The 22,684-nt window shown below is 34.6% G+C and overlaps 1 non-coding gene across 1 annotated transcript; it reads left to right on the top strand.

The window, feature by feature from the left end:
* Nucleotides 1-11,740: 11,740 nt before the first annotated feature.
* LOC141503610 (U6 spliceosomal RNA) lies at nucleotides 11,741-11,847 on the top strand. The gene has a single exon (XR_012472956.1). It is a non-coding gene; the product is annotated as a U6 spliceosomal RNA (small nuclear RNA).
* The last annotated feature ends 10,837 nt before the right edge of the window (nucleotides 11,848-22,684 follow it).

Here is a 22,684-nt window from a genome sequence, read left to right as displayed (position 1 = left end):
TCCTTTTTCCAAAAAATTGGGATCAAAAAACTAGGAGAGTCTTGTGAAGTAGTTGTAGATTTTTTTACTTGCATTTCCCACTTTTTTTCCCACTTGTTGTGTTTGTACTCATTGTTTCACATTTGTTACTGTTATATTAGGTTACTTTTTGCCACTTTCTGCCCATAAATGGCTCAGAAAAGATTCTCATACTGTGCTGAATTCAAGTTCAAAGTGATCCAGTTTGCAAAAGCAAATGGAAACCATTTGGTCCTCCTCTAATTGAGAAAACAGTCTGAGCCTGGCTACAGAAATAAGAAACCCTACTGAAAACCACATGAAGAGGCTCAAAGGACCTATTATAGTAGAGGGAAAGTAGAGAGAGTAAACACTGAGTAAATGTTACTCTCAACAGATTCAATTCAGAAAGGGAATGATATAAATTCCCAATTGAATTTAGCAATTTATCTTACCCCATGGGGAAATAGAAGGGAACAATGGAAAGGATAGTGTGAGACAGAGATCAGTTAAAAACAAAACATTGGTGAAGTAGGATAAGGGAAAAGAAGAAAGAAAAATACAAAGAAGGGGAAGATAGGATAGAAGGAAATAAAAAGGTTTTGCACAAATAAAAGCAATGTAACCAATATTAGAAGACATGTAGAAAGCTGGGAAGCATTTTTTACAGCTTGGTGTTTCTGTAAGAAATAATGAGCAAACCGACTTTGGGAAAAACCTGGGAAGACTTGCATGAACTGATGTTGAGTGAAGTGAGTAGAACTAGGAGAACATTGTACACATTAACAGTAATATTGTGAGATGATCAACTGTGAGGGACACAACTCTTTGCAGCAGTTCAATGATCAAGGACAATTGTAGGAGACTTGTTATGAAAAATGCCATCAACATCCAGGAAAAAACTATGGAGTCTGAATACAGAGCAAAACATATTGTGTTCATTTTTTAAAACTTTGTTTATATTGTTTCTTTTTTTCTATGATTATCTCTTCCCCCTCCCCTGCCTTAATTCTAATTTTTATTTCAAAGCATGCCTGATGAAAATATGTTAAACATATATCAGATTATTCACTGCCATGGGGAGGGGGGAGGGAAGGGAGAGTGACAGAAAAATGTGGAACTCAAAAGCTTGCAAAAAGATATATGTTGAAAACCATATATGCTTGTATTTTGGAAAATATAAAGAAGAGAAGGAAAAAAAAAGAAAGAGAATGCAGTGGACTCCTGTGCTAGTAGTGGGTACAAGACTGGTCATTTTTTGCAACTCCCTTGCCCAATCTAACTGACACTTTTATTTCTGTGAGGAATATTTGTTGTCACAAAGGAACAAGGGTTCTATCTGGATATAAATCACAGATCTGGGGCAGGGATTCCAGATCTGTGAAAACAACAGGGAATAGAACAAGAAAGCAGCAACCATACCTTTCTCCAGATCACACTATTTTGGAAATATCACAAACTTAAAAACCCCAGAACTTACTGTGGAAATAGTATGATCTGAATCTCAGCACAGTTACCATCTCCCTGTCCCAAGAGTAAAGACATCTCAACATTAATATGAAGTTCAAAATAGATAAATAAGTTTGTAAATTCATCATACTAGAACAACAAAAGAACTTGGTCATAAAAAGTTGAAATGGTGACAGAAAAGTTCAAGACAAAAGCTCAGAAGATAATTACTTGAAAGTATCTATGAGCAAAACCTTATAGAAATATGGAGATTGGACATAAGCACAAGTTTATTTTTTAACTAATTAATTAATTAATTTTTAGCATTACAAATAGTCAGGTTTTAAAAGAAAGCATCACTACCCCACCACACACACATACAAAAAAGAGAAACTTCAAGAAAAAGAAAAGGAAAAGGAAAAAAAAATATGCTTCAGTTGGTGTTCAGACATCATCAGATCTGTCTTTGGGGTGGATAGCATTCTTTATGATAAATCCTTCAGTGCTGTCATGGGTCATGGCATTGCTAAGAAAAGGTTGCTCATTCACAGCTGATCCTACTGCAATATTGTTTTTACATTGTATATAATACATTTCACACTGAATCTGCTTGTGTAAGTTTTTTACTAAGAGCATCCTGTTCATCATTTCCTATAACAAAACAGCATTTCATCTCAATCACATATCATAATTTGTTCATTCTACAACTGATGAGCATCCCCTCAATCTCTAGCTCCCCATCCCCCCAGGAAAGGGCTGCTATAAATATCCCTATAGATTCTTTTCTTCCAATATTTCATCTCTTCTGGAATATAAATCTAGCAGTGGCTCTACTAGGCCAAATCACAGGCATGGTTTTATAACCCTTTGGGCATAGTTCCAAATTGCTCTATAGAACTGTTGAATCATTTTCCCACAGTTGCAGTACAAAAAGCTAATGAGGAGTTCCTATTATTTGCTGTATTTCCCTCTAGCCTATTCCCCCTCCCCATTTATTCTATTCTCTCTCTCCTTTCACCTGGTCCCTCCTCAAAAGTGCTTTGCATCTGACTAACCCTTCTCAGGATTTCCCTCCCTTCAATCACCTACACCCACCCTTGTCCCTTTTCTCCCACTCCTTTTATCTCCTATTTACCTCTAGGGTATAGATTTCTATACCAATTGAATGTGTATATTATTCCTTCTCTGAGACAATTCTGATAACTATTCACTCCTCCTCACCTTCCTCCTCTTCCACTTCACTGAAAAAGTTTTTCTTCTCTTTTTCATGTAAAATAACTTGCCCATTCTACCTCTTCTTTCCCTTTCCTCTAGGACATTCCTTTCTCTCCCATTAACTCCATTTAAAATATACATATTATCTGCAAATTAAAGCATCTCTGAGGTACCACCTCACACCTCTCTCCAGTATGAACAGAAAAGACAATGATCAATGTTGGAAGGAATGTGGAAAATCTGGGACACTAATGCATTGTTGGTGGTGCTGTGAACTCATTCAAACTTTCTGAACAGCAATTTGGAATTACACCTAAAGGGCAACAAAAATGTGCATACCCTTTGATCCAGCAATACCACTACTGGGTCTATACCCTGAAGAGATGATGAAAAATAGTAAAAACATCACTTATACAAAAATATTCATAGAAGCCCTGTTTGTGATGGCAAAGAATTGGAAATTAAGTGAGTGTCCTTCAATTGGGGAATGGCTTAACAAATAGTGGTATATGTATGTCATGGAACACTATTGTTCTGTTAGAAACAGGAGGGATGAGAATTCAGGGAAGCCTGGAAGGATTTGCATGAAATGACACTGAGCAAAATGAACAGAACCAGGAAAAACACTGTACATCCTAACAACAACATGGGGATGATGATCAAACTTAATGGACTTACTCATTCTATCAGTGCAACAATCAGGGACAATTTGGGGCTATCTGCAATGGAGAATGCTATCTGTATCCAGAGAAAGAATTGTGGAGTTTGAATAAAGACCAAAGACTATTACCTTCAATTTAGGGGGGAAAACACCTCATTATCTAATTATGTAATATTACTATCTCTTATACTTTACTTTTCTTCCTTAAGGATATGAATTCTCTCTCATCATATTCAACTTAGATCAATGTATATCATGGAAACAATGTAAAGACTAACAAATTGTCTTCTGTGGGCAGTGGGGGGAGGGAAGTAAAACTAGGTGAAAAATTGTCAAACAAAAAAAATAAATAAAATCTTCCTTTAAAAAAATTTTTAAAAATATATTATCCATTCAAATTCAATTACCACTCATGCTTTTTCTATAAAAATATGTATGCTCCTTCTAACTGCCCTAATAAATGAGAAAGTTCATATGAGTTATCAGTATTATCATTCATGCAGGAATGTAAACTTCAACATTTTTAAATTCCTTGTGATTTTCATTTCCTGTTTACCATTTTTTTATACTTCACTTCAGTCTTGTTATTTGAAGATCAAATTTTCAGTTCAGCTCCAGTTGTTTCATCAGTAAATTTTGGAAGTACCCATTTCATTGAATGTCTATCTTTCCCATGTTTTGCTGGGTAGTTAATTCTTGGTTATACTGCCTTTTGCCTTCTGGAATATTATATTAAAAATCTTATAATTCCTTAATGTAGAAAATGTTAAAGCTTGTAATTCTTTCTGGATGTTTGCAGTATTTTCTCTTTGCCTTGGGAGTTCTTAAATTGGGTTATGATATTCCTGGAAGCATAGCTTTCAGGAGGTGATTGATGAATTCTTTTGATTTCTATTTTATCTTCTGCTTCTAGAATGTCAGGGCAGTTTTCCTGGATAATTTCTTGAAAAATGATTTCTAGATATTTTTTTTTTGGCTTTCAGGTAGTCTAATCTTTTTTACTTACTTATTTACTTACTTACTTAATTAATTTATTTGTTTGTTTAATTATTTGATTGTTTATTTATTTATTTGTTTGTTTAGGTTTTTACAAGACAATGGGGTTAAGTAGCCTTCCCAAGGCCAAACAGCTATGTAATTATTAAGTGTCTGAGGCTGGATTTGAACTCAGGTATTCCTGACTCCAGGGCTGGTGCTCTATCCACTGTGCCACCTAGTCACCTCAGTCCAATTATTTTTAAATGATCTTTCCTGGATCTGTTTTCCAGGTCAGTTGTTTTTCCAATGAGATATTTCACATTTTCTTATATCTTTTCATTTTTTTGGTTTTGTTTTTATTGTTCCTTGATTTCTCACAAAGTCATCAACTTCCCTTAACTCCATTTTACATTTGAAGGAATTATTTTTGTCAGAGAACTTTAATTTGAAGGTACAATATATATTAAAAAGATGGAGTTAATAGGGGGGTAGAAAAGGAAAATAATTCCTTCAAATGTAGAATGGAGCTAAGGGAAGTTGACAACTTTGTGAGATATCAAGGAACAATAAAACAAAACCAAAAGAATGAAAAACTAAATTGGCAGAAAGGAAAGGAGAGGTAGACTGGGATAAGTTATTCCATTTGAAAAAGACAAGAAAAAGTTTTTACAGTGGAGTGGAAGACGGAGAAGGTGAGGGGAAATGAATGAGCCTTACTTTCATCAGAATTGGCTCAGAGAGAGAATAACATATTCGTTTCTTTGGGTATAGAAATCTATCTTACCATAGAGGCAATTAGGAGAGGAAAGAGATGGGAGAAAGGGGCCAGGGATGGGTATAGATGATAGAAGGGAGGTAAGATCATAGGAAAGAGTCAGATACAATACATTTTTTAGGAGGGACAGGGTGAAAGGAGAGACAGAATAGAATAAATGAGGGTGGGGAAAATAAGATGGAGGGAAGTACAGCAAGCTATAGCAACTCCTCATTGACCTTTTGTAATTGTTTTTTCTATTTGACTCAAACTGATTTTTGAGTTGCTATTTTCTTCAGTATTTTTTTGTGTAATTACTTCAACAAGATGCTGACTCAGGATTTTCCTGTATCACTCTCATTTCTCTTCCCATTTTTTCCTTTATCTCCTCACTTGATTTTCAAAATCTTTTTTGAGCTCTTCCATAGCCTGAGACTAAGTTATATATTTTTCTTAGAGGCTTTGGATTCAGAAGTTTTAGCTTTATTATCTTATTCTAAGTATACATTTTGATGTTCCATAGGACCAAAGTAATTGTCTCTGGTTGGATTTTTTTTTCTTCTATTGTTTTCTCACTTCCCCAGCCAATGACTTGATTTTAACTCTTTTTTAAGGTGAGGCTCAGCTTCCAGAGTGGAAGAAACACTGTTTTTGAGGATTTTTGAAGTTGTTTGTAGGGATCCCCCCTCACCCGTGTTCTCAATTACTCCAAGTCTTATGGAAGGCTATGACTACTCTCCTAAACTATGCTCTCATTTGTGAATGATCAAGCACTCTTTTATGTACTGGAACCATAAGGAAGATCCTTGCTTTACTGCAGGCAGTGAGCCCTATTGTGCTTCTACTCCTTTTCCTGCGACTGGGGCCCCAGAATATGCCCTGTATCTGAGTATGGGCAAAGCAACAGAGTCCTGTCACAGGAAGAACAAAGAGAACTCCTATCTTCCCCAACCCCCTTACCATCTGAGGACTGAGCTCTCTGGAACAGATACCAGGTGACTCCCCATGTCTGCTCCTGGTCTACTGGGATCAGGTCTGCACTGAGGCCTGTGCTGGACTGGGCTCTGTTCTCACCCTGGTGCAGCAGTTTTCTTGCTGACCTTCTAAGTTATCCTTGACAATTCCTGAACTTAAAGGTCTGGAAATCATCTCTGCCTTGTATCCAAGTGCCCCACAGTCTGTTCCTGGTTGGGTGGAGCTGGTTCTGTTTGGTAGAGCCTGAGCTGTGCTGTGAGTCCTTTCCAAATTTGGCAAGACAGACTCTTCATGCAGATCTTCCAAGTTATCTAAGTGGTCTTTTTAATGAGTTCTGTGACTCTAAAAATAAATTAGAATCATATTTAAAGGTGTTTGGAGTGGTTTGGGGAAGAGCTTGCAGAAGTCTCTGCTTTTACTCTGTCTCAAGAGATTATTTTTTTAAATGGTGATTTTTTTTAAAACAAAAAGCAAAATGAGACTGAAAATCAAATAAGAGTGTTAGAGGAAAAACTGAGAAAAGAAAAATCAATGGAGGAAAATTATGAAATAGGATTAGAAATTTGGAAAAAAAAATAGATTTCAAGGGCAGATGGGGGCACAGTGGAGAGAGAACTGACCCTGGAGTCAGGAGGACCTAAGTTCAAATCCAGTCTCAGACATTTAATAATTAGCTAGCTGTGTGACCTTGGGCAAGTCACTTAACCCCCATTGCCCTAAATAATTTTTAAAATAGCTATTAAATACTTCACTGAAGAATAAAAATAAAAATCCATCAAGTGGAAGTGAATCATAAAGAAGTAATAAAAATTATTAAGGGGTAACTAGGTGGCACAGTAGATAGAGCACTGGTACTGGAGTCAGGAGTACCTGAGTTCAAATCTGTCCTCAAAAACTTAATAATTACCTAGCTGTGTGGCCTTGGGCAAGCCACTTAACCTTATTGCCTTGCCATAAAAGAAAAAAGAAAAAAGAAAAAAAGAAAAAATTAATAATAGATAATTATGTAAAATATTTTATAGGAAGCAATAGACCTGGAAAAAGTAGATTGAAGAGAAATAATTGAAGAGTTATTAAACCATCTTCAAGTTATAAAAAGACCATATTTTAAGAAATTATAAAAGAAAAATACCAAGATATTTTAGAACCAGAGTGAAAAATTTGAAATGTAAAAAATTCATCAATTGCCTCATGAAAAACATTCCAAAATGAAAATTTCCAAAAATATTATAGCCAATTACTAGAGTTCTCAATGGAAGGAAAAAATACTGCAAGCAAATAGAAAGAAGCAGTTCAACTACCATGGAACCACAGACGGGATAACACAAGATTTAGCCATTAACATGATAAAAAGAAGGAGTCATAGAAAATGATATTATGGAAGGCAAAGGAGCTATAATTACAAGCAAGAATAATCTTATCAGCAAAACTGAGTATAATACTATAACAGGAAAATGGTCATTTAATGAAACAGAGAACTTCCATGCCTTATGAAAAAGACCAGAAGTGAATAGAAAATCATATATTTAAAGATAGGACTCAAGAGAAGCATAAAAGGTAATAATGACCATGAAAACATAAAGGACTAGGCAAGGATAAACTCTTGTACACTCCTAATTGGAGAGATGACACACATAAGCCCCCAAGAACTTTATCATATTTAGGACAGTTACTTAAAATGAGGACATGGATGTGAGTTTATTTTATTGGTATGATCTCAAATGAAAAATTAAAGTCTGAGAAAGAGAGGTATACTAGGGTAAACAGGGAAGGAAAAATCAGAATGAAGAAAATTATATCACATAAAAGAGACACAGAAAGAAAGTATATACAATGGAGGAGGAAATAGGGAAGTAGATAACACTTGAACCTCACTCTGATTTATACTGGTTCAAAGAGGAAAGAATATGTATACATATAGTTGTCTATGTAAGTGGAAGGGAGGGCGGTAAGAGAAACCAGGGAAGAAGAGAGGAAGATAAGCAGGTGGGAATTTTAATGGAGGTAGTAGTAAGAAGAAAAGCAGACTTTGGAGATAGGGCAGGGTTGGGGGGAAAGGGAGAAGGATAAATAAAAGAGAATAGAATGGAGAGACAAACATGATTACCAATAAGTTAACTGCAGGAGTTATATGAATTTACTCATAAAATGGAACAGAATAGCATAATGGATTAAAAATCAGACTCTATTGACATCATTTTCAAGAAATAACTTGAAACAAAAATATATACATTCATTTAAAATAATGTATTGGAACAGAATCTATTATGTTTCAGTTACCATAAAAAATAGGCAAGGATACCAATATGATCTCCAAAAAAAAGCAGAAGCAAAAATAGATCTAATTTTAAAACATACAATTTTAAAATAAAGTTTTCAAATTCTAGAGTTGCAGGAAACAAAGACATTTTTTAAAGTTTTTTTGCAAGGCAATGGGGTTAAGTGGCTTGCCCAAGGCCACACAGCTAGGTAATTATTAAGCTTCTGAGGCAGGACTCAGGTACTCCTGACTACAAGTCCAGTGCTCTATCAATTGCACCACCTAGCTGCCTTAACAAAGAAATTTTTTAAAGAAGTTAGGGATGAAACAATTTTCTAGACCAAGAGAACTTAGCAGGTCTGTCTCATTATATTGGATGTCAGACCAGAGATTAGTATAGACCCCACCTCCAGCATGCCAGTAATGGGCTTAGTATTGAGGGAGGTCTGTATCAATGATGGTTTGCGAAGTTCTCAGCTCACAGATAATAATAGGATCAGACAACTAGTTTGAAGATTATCAAGGATTCTTTGCTAGCGCTTTGTACAAGACATTATTGCATTGCCCATACAGAGTTCTGGGTCACAGTCCCAAGTCATGGGTTAGCATTAACACTCTGGCACTTGTAACCCTTGAGGAGCAAAGACCTTAGTCACAGTTCCATGAAAGCCAGGACTCTGGTCTCAGGTTCAAGGCAGAAAAAAAAAATTAATACAGGAGAGTAGGAATCCAAATCATAATTTAAGATCATAAAGAGTGAAACCTCTTGAGGCCACAGGGGAGCAGGGTCCTCATCACATATTTAGGACAAAGAAAAAAAGACCAGAGAACAGGCCAGGAAATCAGTAACAATGGGAGTCTTCTGGGGTGGAGCCAAGATGACAGCATAAATCTAACATGCATGAATCTAATATGTTCCTGAAGTTTTTCCCTATCAAAGATATATGAAGGGACAGCTAAGCGGTGCAGTGGATAAAGCACCGGCCCTGAATTCAGGAGTACCTGGGTTCAAATCTGGTCTCAGACCATTAATAATTACCTAGCCCTATGGCCTTGAGCAAGCCACTTAACCCCATTGCCTTGCAAAAACCTTAAAAAAAAAAGATTAAATGAAACCTCAATACTGATATTAAAGTTACAGATCCCACCAAGAAAAGAAGAAGATCCAAAGAATTTCCAACAGTAGACATCATGGAAGATCTGTGAAGGTCTGTCTCTTTGGGGGAAAAGGGGAAGTAGCACTCAACTAGGTAGGAGAGTAGGAAAACTAGTAGGAGAATTTTAGCCAGTCCAGGTACCAACAGCTTGACAACAGCTAGATCCTGGCAGCTAAATAACAAGCCAGCAGGGAAGGTCCCAACCCCAAACAAAGTCTGATCCCTGGGGACACTGGGGCATAAGATAGGACTGGTTGGGAACAAGCCACTGCATAGTCAGAATGTGGACACAGAGGAGGAAATAAACCTCTGCAAAGACAAGACCTGGACTGGATAGGCAACATCTTGATCAATAACAAGCCAGGGATCAGACTCCAATCCCAGCATAAATAGCTTGGATCTATAATCCTTATACCCCAGGAGCAGATCTCAAACAATAAAGATGAGCAAAAAAAGCTAAAAGAGCACTCACTATAGAAAACTACTTTGCAGAGAAAGATAATAATTGCCACATTGGAAGAAGAAATTAGGGAAAAATTATTCACAGGAAAAGACTCAAAAGAGTCTATAAATTTAAAAACCAAAGAAGGGGGGGGGGTGAAGAAAAATGGAAAAAAGAAATGAGAGTCATGCAGGAAAATTATGAAAAATTGGTCAAAAAAATCAATTCCTTTAAAAGTAAAAATAACCAACGGGAAAAGGAAACACAAAAGTTAATTGAAGAAAATAAAACCCTAAAAATTAGAACTGAACAAATAGAAACCAGTGAATCTATGAAACTACAAGATTCCTTCAAACAAAATAAAAAGACTGAAAAGATTGAAGAAAACATAAAGTAACTTTTAGGAAAAGGATCCAGGAGAAATAATTTATGAATCATTGGACTACTAGAAAGCCTAGATGAAAAAAAGAACCTGGAAAACATCATGCAAGAAATTATCAGAGAACTCTGTCCAAATCTGCTAGAACAAAAAGACAATATAACCACAGAAACAAACTCCTCCAGGAAGAGACCCCAGAATAAAAATTTCAAGGGCTATCATAGTTAAATAGTTAAATTCAGAACTCTTAAATAAAGGGGAAGATACTGAAAGCAGCAAAAATGAAACAATTTAAATACAAAAGAAAAACTTCAGATTTACACAGAATCTATCAATCTCAACATTGAATGACTGGAGGATCTAGAATACCATATATATAGGAGGAGAAAGGACCTGGGATTGCAACCAAAAATTTACTACCCTAAAGATTTCAGCATATCCTGTCAGGGGAAAAGAGGCATGTTCAATGAAAAAGAGAATTTCCAAAATTTCATGACTAAAAGATCAGAACTGAACTTGGGAATAATTTAAGAGATGCATAAAAAGCTAAATGAAAAGGGGAAGGGAAAAGCAAAACAAAACAATTGTTAATCAAGACCAGCAGATTGTATATAACCCCAAAAGGGAAGATATGCCACTTATAACCCTTGAGATATGAACTTTTCTTAGGATAATTAAAGGGTCAAATATAATTGAAGAGATTGGACTTAGAGGATATGGGTATGGTTCAATCTTGTCTCTCCAAGATTACTTTATTATGTTTGAGACAATTCCACTGTCTCACAAAGCTTAGCACTTTCTCTGGTGAGGTCATCATAAACTGGGTAGTCCTGAGTCAGAGCCTCCTATAGCTTACAAGAGCTTCCCAGTACTCAGAGCATTTTGAGATTATTATAGTTAATTAAATCAGGGTTGGACTTATCCATACTTTTCATAACAAAAGTTTAAGTATACTGGGTGAGGAGGGAGGAGCAAAGTACAGCAGAAAGTATGCTCTGGAGAAGGGGGTACAAATAGGTCATGAAATGATTTGGCTTTGGATGATACTTTGGCTCATAAGGATTGTGTGTCCTTGGAGGATATTTGAAAAGGGGGTTAAGTTAAAAAAATGATTACAATTTGATGTAATTCAAGACTTGAAAATGTACTTCTAATGAGACAGAGAGGGGAGAGTATTTAGTGACTTTGAGGCAATGCTGCTTATCAAACACAGTCAATCAATCAATCCAATCTGTGATGGCCCTTGGATAATGCTTTGAGTTTACCAAGAAATCAATTAATCAAGTGATTCATGATCACTGGTTAATTGTGCTTGAGTGATAAATAACACAAGGTGAAGAGGCACAAAGATTTATAATTTTTAGAGGGAGAGAAGGCAGGATATAAACCCTGAGTAAATTCTATTCAATAGATTTGGCCCAGAGAGGGAATAAGATACATTCCCACTTGGGTTTAAAAATCTATCTTATTCTACTGCTCACTTCATTAGCACATTTACTAAAATTGGAATAATACAGAGAAGATTAGCATGGCCCCTGCACAAGGATGACACACAAATTCATGAAGCAAAAAATCTCTTACTCTATTGGGGGCGGGGGTGCAGGGGAAGGAAAAATATAAGAAAAGAAAGCACTGAGAAAAGGGAAGATGAAGGTATAAGTGAAAATAAAGTAAAAGTTAAATTTTGAAAGAAAAGTAAGAGAAGAAATGAATAAAACTTTGGTGAGGAAAAATAATAGGAAAGGAAAAAGAATATAACTTGAGAAAGACAGCATAGAGGGAAATACAGAATTAGTAATCTTAATTGTAAATGGTAATAGGATGAACTGTATCATAAAAATGAAAGTGAATAGCAGAATGGATTAAAAACCAGAATCCTACAATATGTTTTTTACAAGAAACACATTTAAAGTGGAGAGATACACACGGTAAAGAAAAAGATGGAGCAAAATATATTAATGTTACAGCTGAAGAAAAAAATCAAGGCTAGTGAACCTGATCTCAGATAAAGCAAAAGCAGTACTAGATCCCATTTAAAGGGATAAGAAAGGAAACTTCATCTCTTAAAAGGCACCATAGGAAATTATTAAATTATTATTATCATTATTAAATATGTATTTACTTAGCAGTATAGCATCCAAATTCCTAGAGGAAAAGTTGAGTGATTTACAAGGAGACCTAGATAGCGAAACTTTAATAATGGGAGATCTAAATTTTCCTATCTCAGAACTGGATAAATCTAATCACAAAATAAAAAAGAAAGAAGTAATGAGGGTGAATGGAATCTTATAAAACTTAGATATAATAGACCTCTAGAGAAAACTTAATAGGATTAGAAAAGAATATACCTTCTTCTCTGTAGTAGATGGCACTTATACCAAAATTGACTGGTGCATAAAAACCTTATAATAAAATTCAGAAAGGCAGAAATAATAAATGAATACTTCTCAGACCATGATGCAATAAAAATTGAATGAAATAGAGGCTTACAGAAAGATAAACCAAAAACTAATTGGAAACTAAATAACTTAATTTTAAATCATGAGTGGATCAAATAACAAATCATAGAAATAATGAAAATATCCAAGAAAATAATAATAATGAGAATCATATAAAAACTGATAGAAAGCAGCCAAGGAAGTTTTGATGGGAAAATTTATATCTCTAAATGTTATGTGAATAAAATAAAGAAAGTGGAGATCAATGAATTGGTTATGCAACTAAAAATGCTAGAAAAAGAACAAATTAAAATCCACAATTAGAAATTTGAAAAATCAAGGAAGAGATTAATGAAATTGAAAACAAGAAAATCAATGATCTAATAAACAAAATAGAGTTGGTTTTATGAAAAAGTCAATGAAATAGATAAGCATTTGGTGAATCTGACTTAAAAAAGAGAGAAGATAACCAAATTACCAGAATCAAAAAAGAAAAGGGTGAACTAACCACCAATGATGAGACAATTAAAGAGACAATTTTGAACTACTTTGCCAGTAAAATTGACAATCTGAAACAGATGAATTATTTACAAAAATACAAATTCCCAGATAAACAGAAGAGGAAACAACATACTCATAATAACCCCATGTCAGAAAAAGAAATTGAAGAAATCATCAATAAACTACCTAAGAAATTGTCTCCAGGATCAGTTGGATTTACAAGTGAATTCTGCCAAACATTTAAAGAACAATTAATTCTTATTCTACATAAACTATTTTTAAAAAATCAGGAGAAGAAAGAGTTCTGCTAAATTCCTTTCATGACACCAACATGGTGCTGTTAGAACCAAAACAGACAAAGAAAATTATAGCCTAATCTCCCTAATGAACATTAATGAAAAAATCTTAAATAAAATTTTAGCAATGAAATTACAGCAAGTTATTACTGGGATAATATACCATGATCAGGTAGAATTTACACCAGGAAGGCAGGGATTGTTCAATATTAGAAAAACACATAACATAACTGAACATGTCAATTGCAAAATGAACAGAAATCAGATGATTAGCTCAATAGATGCTGAAAAAGTCTTTGATAAAACACAACATTCATTCCTGTTAAAAACACTGAAAAGTTTAGGAATCTAAAACATCAATGAATATTATATGTGATGGGGATAAACTAAGAGCATTTTCAATAAGATCAAGGATGAAACAAGGATGCCCGTTATCTAGCTTTAGCAAGAAGAGAAGAAAAATAAATTGAAGGAATCAGAACAGGCAAAGAAATGAGGAAGCAAAGATTTCACTCTTTGCAGATGATATGATGGTATACCTAGAGAAGCCAATAAAAAAACTCCTTGAAAAATTAACAAATTCAGCAAAGTAGCAGGATATAAAATAAACCCACAAAAATTATCTGCATTTCTTTATATGCCCAACAAAAGCCAAGAGCAAAAGATAGAGATTCCATTCAAAGTAACTGTAGGCAGCATTAAATAATTGGGAATCTACCTCCCAAGACAAACTCAAAAATTGCAGGAAAACAATTATAAAGCACTTCTCATCCAAATAAAGTCAGATTTAAATAATTGGAAAAATGTCAACTGCTCATGTTTAGGTCAGTCTAATAGTAAAAATGACAATTCTATCCAAATTAAATTACTTTTTCAGTGCCATAATAATCTAACTATCAAATAATTACTTTACCGAGCTATAAAAAAATTTGTAACAAAATTCATCTGGAGCAACAAAAGGTCAAGAAGAGCAAGGGAACTGATGGGGAAAAAAAATGAAAGGAAGATAGTCTAGTTCTACAAGTTCTAAAACTATACTATAAAGTGGCAGTTATCAAAACTACCTGGTACAGGATAAGAAATAGAGTAATGGATCAGTGCATTAGGATAGATTCAAAAGAAACTGTAGTAATTAACTATTTTAATCTACCATTGGTCAAACCCCAACACATTAACTTCTGCAATATGAGCTCTAGCTCACTATTTGACAAAAATTGTTGGGAAAACTGGAAAAAACTAGGCATAGACCCACATCTCACACCCTAAACCAAAATAAGGTCAAAATGGGTACAGGATTTAGACATAAAGAGTGATGCCATAGATAAATCAATAGACCAAGAAATACTCTTTCTATAAGATCCATGGAAAGAGGACACATTTATGACAAAACAAGAAATAGAGTACACTATAAATTACAAAATGAATGATTTTAATTGTATTAAATGAAAAAGTTTTTGTACTAATAAAACCAATGCTGCCAAAATTACAAGGAAAACAGAAAACTGGGAAACAATCTTCAGACCTAGGAGTTTTGATAAAGGTCTCATTTCTAAAACATATAGAGGAATTGCATCAAATTTAGAAGGAAATAAGTCATTCTCCATTTGATATAAATGGTCAAAAGATATAAATAGACAGTTTTCAAATGAGGAAATCAAAGCTATATATAATCATATGAAAAAATACTCTGAATCATTATTGATCAGAGAAATTAAAATTAAAACAAATGTGAAACATCATCTCACACATATCAGATTGTTTAAGATGACAAAAAGGGAAAATGATAAATATTGAAGAGGTTGTGGGAGAATTGGGATATAAATGTATTGTTAGCAGAGTTGTGAAAATCCACCCATTCTGGAGAGCAATAAGTAACAATAAAACTTCTTACTCTTTGACCCAGAAATTCCAATTCTAGGCCTATATCCAGAAAAAAATCATTAAAAAAATGGGAAAAATCACACATGATTCAAACTATTTATAGGAGCTATTTTTCTAGTGTCAAACAATTAGAAATTGAGGGGATGCCTATCAATTGGCGAATGTTTAAACAAGTTATGGAACATGAATATTATGGAATACTACTTTTCTTTAAGAAATCAAAAATGGGGAAGGCTAGGTAGCACAGTGGATAGAGCACCAGCCCTGGAGTCAGGCGTACTTGAGTTCAAATCCAGCCTCAGACACTGTGCGGCCTTGGGCAAGCCACTTTAACTCCATTGGCCTTGAAAAAACTAAAAAAACCCCCCAAAACCCCATAAATGGTCAGACTCTGGAGAAACATGGAATGAATTACAAGATCTGATGCTAAGTGAAAGGAATAGAACCAAGAGAACAATCTGCACAGTAACAACAATAATGTGAGATGATCCACCTTGATAAATGTAGTTGCTCTCAACAGTTCCGTGAGCTAGGACAACTCTATTAGACTGGCTATGGACAATTGTTATTCCTTTCCAGAGGAAGAAAATCAAAACAAAAAACCCCCCAAAATATCCTTCAGAATCTGATGAACACTGCATTCAACTTCATTTTTTTTATTTATTTAAGGCAACAGAGTTAAGAGACTTGCCCAAGGTCACAGAACTAGGCAATTATTAGGTGTCTGAGGCTGATTTGAACTCAGGCCTTTCTGACTCCAGGGCCAGTGCTCTATCCATTGAACCACCTAGCTGCTCTTACATTCACTTAAAAAATTTTTTTTCCCTTTATCCTACATAACAAAAATGATTATAAACAAATGTTAAAACACTGGTCACTACTGTGGGGAGAAGTCAGGAAGGGAGGATTGAAGGAAATTTTGTAACTTAAAAAAAAATATATATATGCATATAAATGAATGTTGAAAAACTTTCATATCATATATTTGGAAAGATAAAATATCAATAAAAAGAAATTGATAGTCACTTTTCTCTTTATACTCAATTTTCAGTCTTTCCATCATTGAAGGAACTGAAAAATTACAAATTTCAGGAACTAGTTCTGCAAGCATAACCATTCAAAACTTGAGAAAGTATCCCCTAAACCTTGAGAGTAGAATCCAACTTTAACATAAAGATAAAAATCAAGGAATAAAATGGGAAAATAAGTAAACTAGAACAAATGAATCTAGCTGTAGAAAATCACTATGGTGACAGGGAAGATCCAGACATAAAATTAGAAGATAACAAAGTCAAAATATCTACATGCAAGCTTCAGAGGACATGTGAATTGGTCACAAACCCAAAATGAATTTCTGGAATTACTCAAAAAAAATAACAATCAAATGTAAGAGATGAAGGAAAAATACAGAAAAGAAATGAGAATGAGGCAATGCAAAAATTTGTGGAAAGAAAGTCAACAATTTAGCAAAGGCAGAACAAAGCTACTGAAGAAACTAATACCTTAAAAAGTAGAATCAACTAAATGGCAAGAAAAAAAGCACAAAAATCCAATGAAGAGAAGTTTAAAAAAGAGAATTAACCAAATGTAAAAAGTACAAAAATTCACTGAAGAAAATTCTGCCTTAAAAAGTAAAAGTGGGATGGGCGGAACCAAGATAGTGCCAGGAGAGGATCTTCTCTGTCTCTGTCTCTGAAATTTCCAAACTTATAAACTAAGGACTCTAACTACATTTTTGATAGACAGAACCCAGAGGGACCCAGTGAGGCAATTCTCCAGCCCAAGGTAACCTGGAAAAGAGCAGAAAGGCTTGGCTCCCCTGGGGTCAGAGGGGTGGCCCGCCAGAGCGAAGGAACTTCAGCCTCCCTGAGGCAGCCCCAGGGCACTGGGAACCTGGGCTCATGGCAGTGGGGGGGGGGGGCAGTTTCCTGATCTACACCCGGGGGAGCACCGAGCACAACTTGGGGGATCAGCGAGGGGAAGCTCTGCCAGGGTGAGCACATGAAGCCCAGCCCTCAAGGGCACTCAGCCAGCAGCCCATATCCAGGAACCAGAAGCAGCCTGAGCCAGTAAGCAGGAGCCCCCAGGCGGGGAGGGGAGTGGAGAGAGATTTTAGTGTATAGTCTATGATGCATTAAGTAGATATTTTTTCTAGAATTTCCTGGATTTCTCCATAATCTAATGTACGTGAGCAAGGTGGTCTCTGGTTCCTCTGCCTCTTTGAAAACGAGACTCTTTTTTTGGTAATGCTCAGTTCACATACTGCTGAAGCTTAGCTTGCAGATTCTTTAGCATAATCTTGCTGGAATGTGAAATATTTAAACTTTCTTTCACATTTCCCTTTTATAGTGTTCGTGCATAAACTGATCTTTTCCAATCCATTGACCACTCACTTTGTATTTTCCAAATTTGTAGGTATATTGAGTGCGGCATTTAACGCCATCAACTTTATGGTTTTAAGTATTAAGCTCAGCTGGAATTCTATTACCTCCACTAGGCTTATTGGTACCAATATTTTCTAAGGGTCACTTGACTTTATTCTCCAGGATGTCTGACTTTAGATTAGTAATCATACCACCATGGTTATTGATGGTATTAAGAATTTTCTTTTATAGTTTTTTTGTGTGTATTCCTGTCTTCTCTTCTTAATTCCTTCTTCTTCCATTAAATCCCTAAAATTTTTCTCTTTTATCAGTCTGATTTTTGCAAGTAACTTTATATTTCTAATTTGGGGGGGGGTGCAAGGCAATGGGCTTAAATGACTTGTCCAAGGTCACACAGCTAGGCAATTATTAAGTATTTGAGGTGGGATTTGAACTCAGATCCTCCTGACTCCAATGCCAGTGCTCTATCTACTGTGCCACCTAGCTGCCCCCATTCCTAATTTTCTTGAAAAGAACTCTTATCTTTCCCATTCTATAGGCTTCCACTATTTCTTTGCTTTGCTCATTTGCTTCAATTCTGCATTAATCTTTCCTTTATTTTTCATTTCCATCTTTCTCAGCTATTTAAAAAAACTCATCAGACAGTCATTTTATTTTTTATTCTTTTTTAATTTTCTTTGGCATGTTTTTGTTGCTGTTTTCTACACAATGTTGTAAACCTCTGTCTATAGTATTTTAGGGACTCTATATACTGGATCTAATTGTTTAAATCTATTTATCACTCTATCTCATATTTAGGAGGGATGTTATTTAGGTCAGATCTATATGATCTGATGGTTTTCCCTACTCTCTCTTCATATTGACTGAATTTTGTTATAAGAAGCATATGATCTGAGTCACAGTCAGATCCAGATCTTATTTTAACTGACTGTATAGGTTTTCCCATATTTGATTCCAAGTATATAATCAATCTGATTTCTATATTGACCATCTGTTGATGTCTGTGTGTATTGCTGCCTTTTGGGTTGTTAAAAAAAAAAGAGTTTTTGTTATGGCCAGTTAGTTATTTTGACAAAGTTCCCTTAGTCTCTGCACATTTTTTTTTGTACTCCAAGACCAAAGTTATCTATTTTTTCACTTATCTTTTGATTTTTCTACTTTAGCATTCCAGTCTTCTATTATGATTGTGGCTTCTTTGATGTTATTTCTATAAAATATTTTAAGTCTTCTTAGAACTAATCAACTTTGATTCTTTTACTTCAGTGGTTAGAACATAGATTTGCAATTCCGGTATGTTGAATGGTTTGTCTTAAATTCAAAAAGGTATAATTTAGTCACTTTTGATATTGGACCCCAGTATTGATGTTTGCATCCTTTTATTGGCATGAGAGCTACTCTATTACAATAGTATATGTAGTGATCATCTGAATTAAATTCACCTATTATTGTCCATTTAAGTTCATTGACACCCAAGATATTGATGTTTATTTAACCTTTCCATCTTCTGTTTGACTACATCTAAATTGCCTAGGTCCATAGATCTTACATTCCATGTTTCTAAGATGACTTTCCTTTCATTGTCAGATGCATCTGAAAATGAGCTTCATTTTGGTTTAAGTTCATCTAATTCATTAGTATTGGAACTACTTGTAGTTGTCTTCTGCATTTTTCCAACCATTTGTTGACTAAATTCTTACCTGAAGTGTTCGTCTTCCAGTGTCATTTCTTTTATGATTTTACTATTGTCCATGGGGTTTTCCTTGGCAAAGATACTAGGATAATTTGATATTTTTTTCGCCAGTGGATTACCTTTTGTCAGAACTCTCCACTATGACCTGTCCAACATGAATATCCCTGCATGGTATAGCTGTGGATTTCTTGAGTTAATCAAGTCCCTCTGCTGCAACAAGGCAGTAAATTGGAGAAGAGAAGGGTTTGGGAGGGGGGAAGAGACTATATACATGACAATCAAAAACACTTTTCATGCAAATAAAATCATAGCTAAATAACTGGATAAATATTAATTGCTTTTGCAGAAGTCAAGCCAATAAATTAAAAGAATAATTCTATCTAAATTTATTTATTCAGTGCCAAACTAATCAAACTGCCAAATAATTATTTTATATAGTTAGGGGAAAAAACGCTAATAACAATCCATTTGGAAGAACAAAAAGTCAAGCATATCAAGAGAATAAATGAAAGAAAAATGTGAAGGAAGGTCTCTTCTCAGTACCAGATCTCAAACTATAAGACATAGCAGTAATCATCAAAACAATCTGGTGCTGGCTAAGAAATATATGGTAGATCAGTGGATTAAATTAGGTACATGATACAAAATAGTAAATGACCATAGCAATCTAGTAGAACTTGAGAAACACAAAGATTCAACTTTTGGTGACAAGAACTCACTTATTGACTAACATTTTTAGGAAAAAAAGGAAAAAGAGTTGGCAAAAACTATGTATAGACCAACATCTCATACCAATATAAGATGAAAATGGGTAGTTGATTTAGACATAAAGGATGATATTATAAACTTAGGGGAATATGAAATATTTTACTTGTCACATATATAGATAAGGGAAGAATTTACAACCAAACAATTAATGAAATTCCATCAGTTGAGTAATGACTGATTATAATAGAATTCTACTGTTATAAGAAATAACAAGTGTACTGGAAAGGATGTGGGAAAATAGATATACTAATACATTCTTGGTGGAATTATGAACCAGTCTAACCATTCTGGAGAACAATTTGGAACTATTTTCAAAGGTTCATTTAATTGTGCATACCTTTTGACCCACCAATACTATTACTAGGTCTTTACCTCAAAGAGATAAGGAAAAAGGGAAAATATTCAGACCAATTCTTTTTGATGTGACAAAAGGAGATTGAGGAAATGCTCATCAATGGAGGTATGGCTGAAAAAATTATGGTGTATGATTGTGATGGAATACTATTGTGCTTTAATAAATGATGCATGTAAGTCTGAGGAGACTTAAATGAAGTGATGCAAACTGTTGCAAAGTGAGCAAACCCAAGTGAATATTGTATACAATAGCAGCAATATCATAATGATAATCAACTGTGAAAGATTTAACTAACAAATACGATTCAGGAGAATTTCAAAGGATTCATGAAGAAAAATGCTATACACCTCCAGAGAGAAAACTGATAAATGTTGAATTGTAACATACTATTTTCATTTTATTTATCTCATTTTTTGTTTGTTTATTTAGAATATTCAATGTTTTGCATAATGTGATGAGAGAGAAATATCCTTGAGGAAGAAAAATAAAAGTATAAGAGATAGCAAAATTACATAGCAAGATAAGGGTCTTTTTTTAAAAAATTAAAGGTAATAGTACTTGGTCTTTGTTCAAACTCCACAATTCTTTCTCTGCATATGGATGGTATTCTCCATAGCATGTATCTCCAAATTGTGCCTGACTGTTGCACTGAAGGAATGAGCAAGTCCATTGAGGTTGATCATCACCCCCAAGTTGCTATTAGGGTGTACAGTGTTGTTCTGATTCTGCTCATCTCACACAGCATCAGTTCACGCAAGTCCTTCCAGGCTTCCCTGAATTCCCATCCCTCCTGGTTTCTAATAGAACAAAAGTGTTCCATGACATACATATACCACAGTTTGTTAAGCCATTCCCCAACTGAAGGACATTCACTTAATTTCCAATTCTTTGCCACCACAAACAGGGCTGCTATGAATATTTTTGTTCAAGTGATGTTTTTACCCTTTTTCATAATCTCTTCAGGGTAGAGACCCAGTAGTGGTATTGCTAGATCAAGGGGTAGCTTATGTAACTTTGAAAGAACACTACTCTAAAGAATCCCTCTCACTTCTCTATGGCCCATTTGAAAGTTTGCTTCACAATAGGTAGTAAGTATATTCTCTGGAATAAAAAAGAAAATATATAGCCTAGTGAGAGAGTTGTGATCGCATTTCCTCCTATATGCATAATTCTCAGAATGTTTAGTAGTTAAGAAACAAAGGCATATTCCTGAGAATCTAGTGGCATGAGACTGACTTTGCTTCTAAATATAGCAGAATAAAGATTTCCATCTTCTAGAATTTTCATCTTTCCTTAAAAATAAGCTATTAACTTCTTTGATATACCTGAAATATAAATAAAGGCAGTATGGTATATTGAAAAGAGGATTGGCTTTAGAAGCAGAGACTTCAAGTTGAATCATAACTCAAACAATATTTTTTCAATGGCATTTTATTTTTTCCCCAATTACATAGCAAGAAAATTTTCAGCATTCATTTTTATGAGATTTTGAGTTGCAACTTTTTCTCTTCTTCTCCTCCTCTCTTCTGAAAATGGAAGGCAATTTAATTTAGTTTATACATGTACTATCAAGAAAAACATTTCCATATTCCTTTCAGTTGTAGGAGTAACAGAACAAAAGGGAAAAAAAGAATCAAGAGTAAGAATAGATTGAAAACAATATGCTTTGGTCTTCATTCAAAGTCTATCAGTTCTTTATCAGAATATGAAGATTCATGAATCCTTTGCACCTGTGTTAGATCATTGCTGCTGAGAAGAACTGAACTGATTGTTGATCATATCATATCACTGTTACTGTGTACTGTGTACATTGTTTTCCTGGTTCTATTCATTTTATTTTTCTGTTTTTACAAGTCTTTCCAAGTTTTCCTGAAATATGCTTATTCATCATTTCTTATTGCACAAAAATTATTCCATTCCATTACTATACCACAGTTTATTCATTCATTCCTCAATTGATAGGGATCTCCTCAATTGCCAATATTTTTCTACCAAAAAAGGATTACTAAAAATATTTTTGCGCATGAACATCCTTTTCCCTTTTTATGATTGCTAATAGTAACCTAGTAGTGGTATTGCTGGATCAAAGAGTATGTAAAGTATG

The sequence above is a fragment of the Macrotis lagotis genome, chromosome X, assembly GCF_037893015.1.
Source record: "Macrotis lagotis isolate mMagLag1 chromosome X, bilby.v1.9.chrom.fasta, whole genome shotgun sequence".
NCBI classification, from domain to species: Eukaryota; Metazoa; Chordata; class Mammalia; order Peramelemorphia; family Peramelidae; genus Macrotis; species Macrotis lagotis.
Note: the sequence above shows the minus strand (reverse complement) of the source record. Positions and strands in the feature narration are given on the sequence as shown.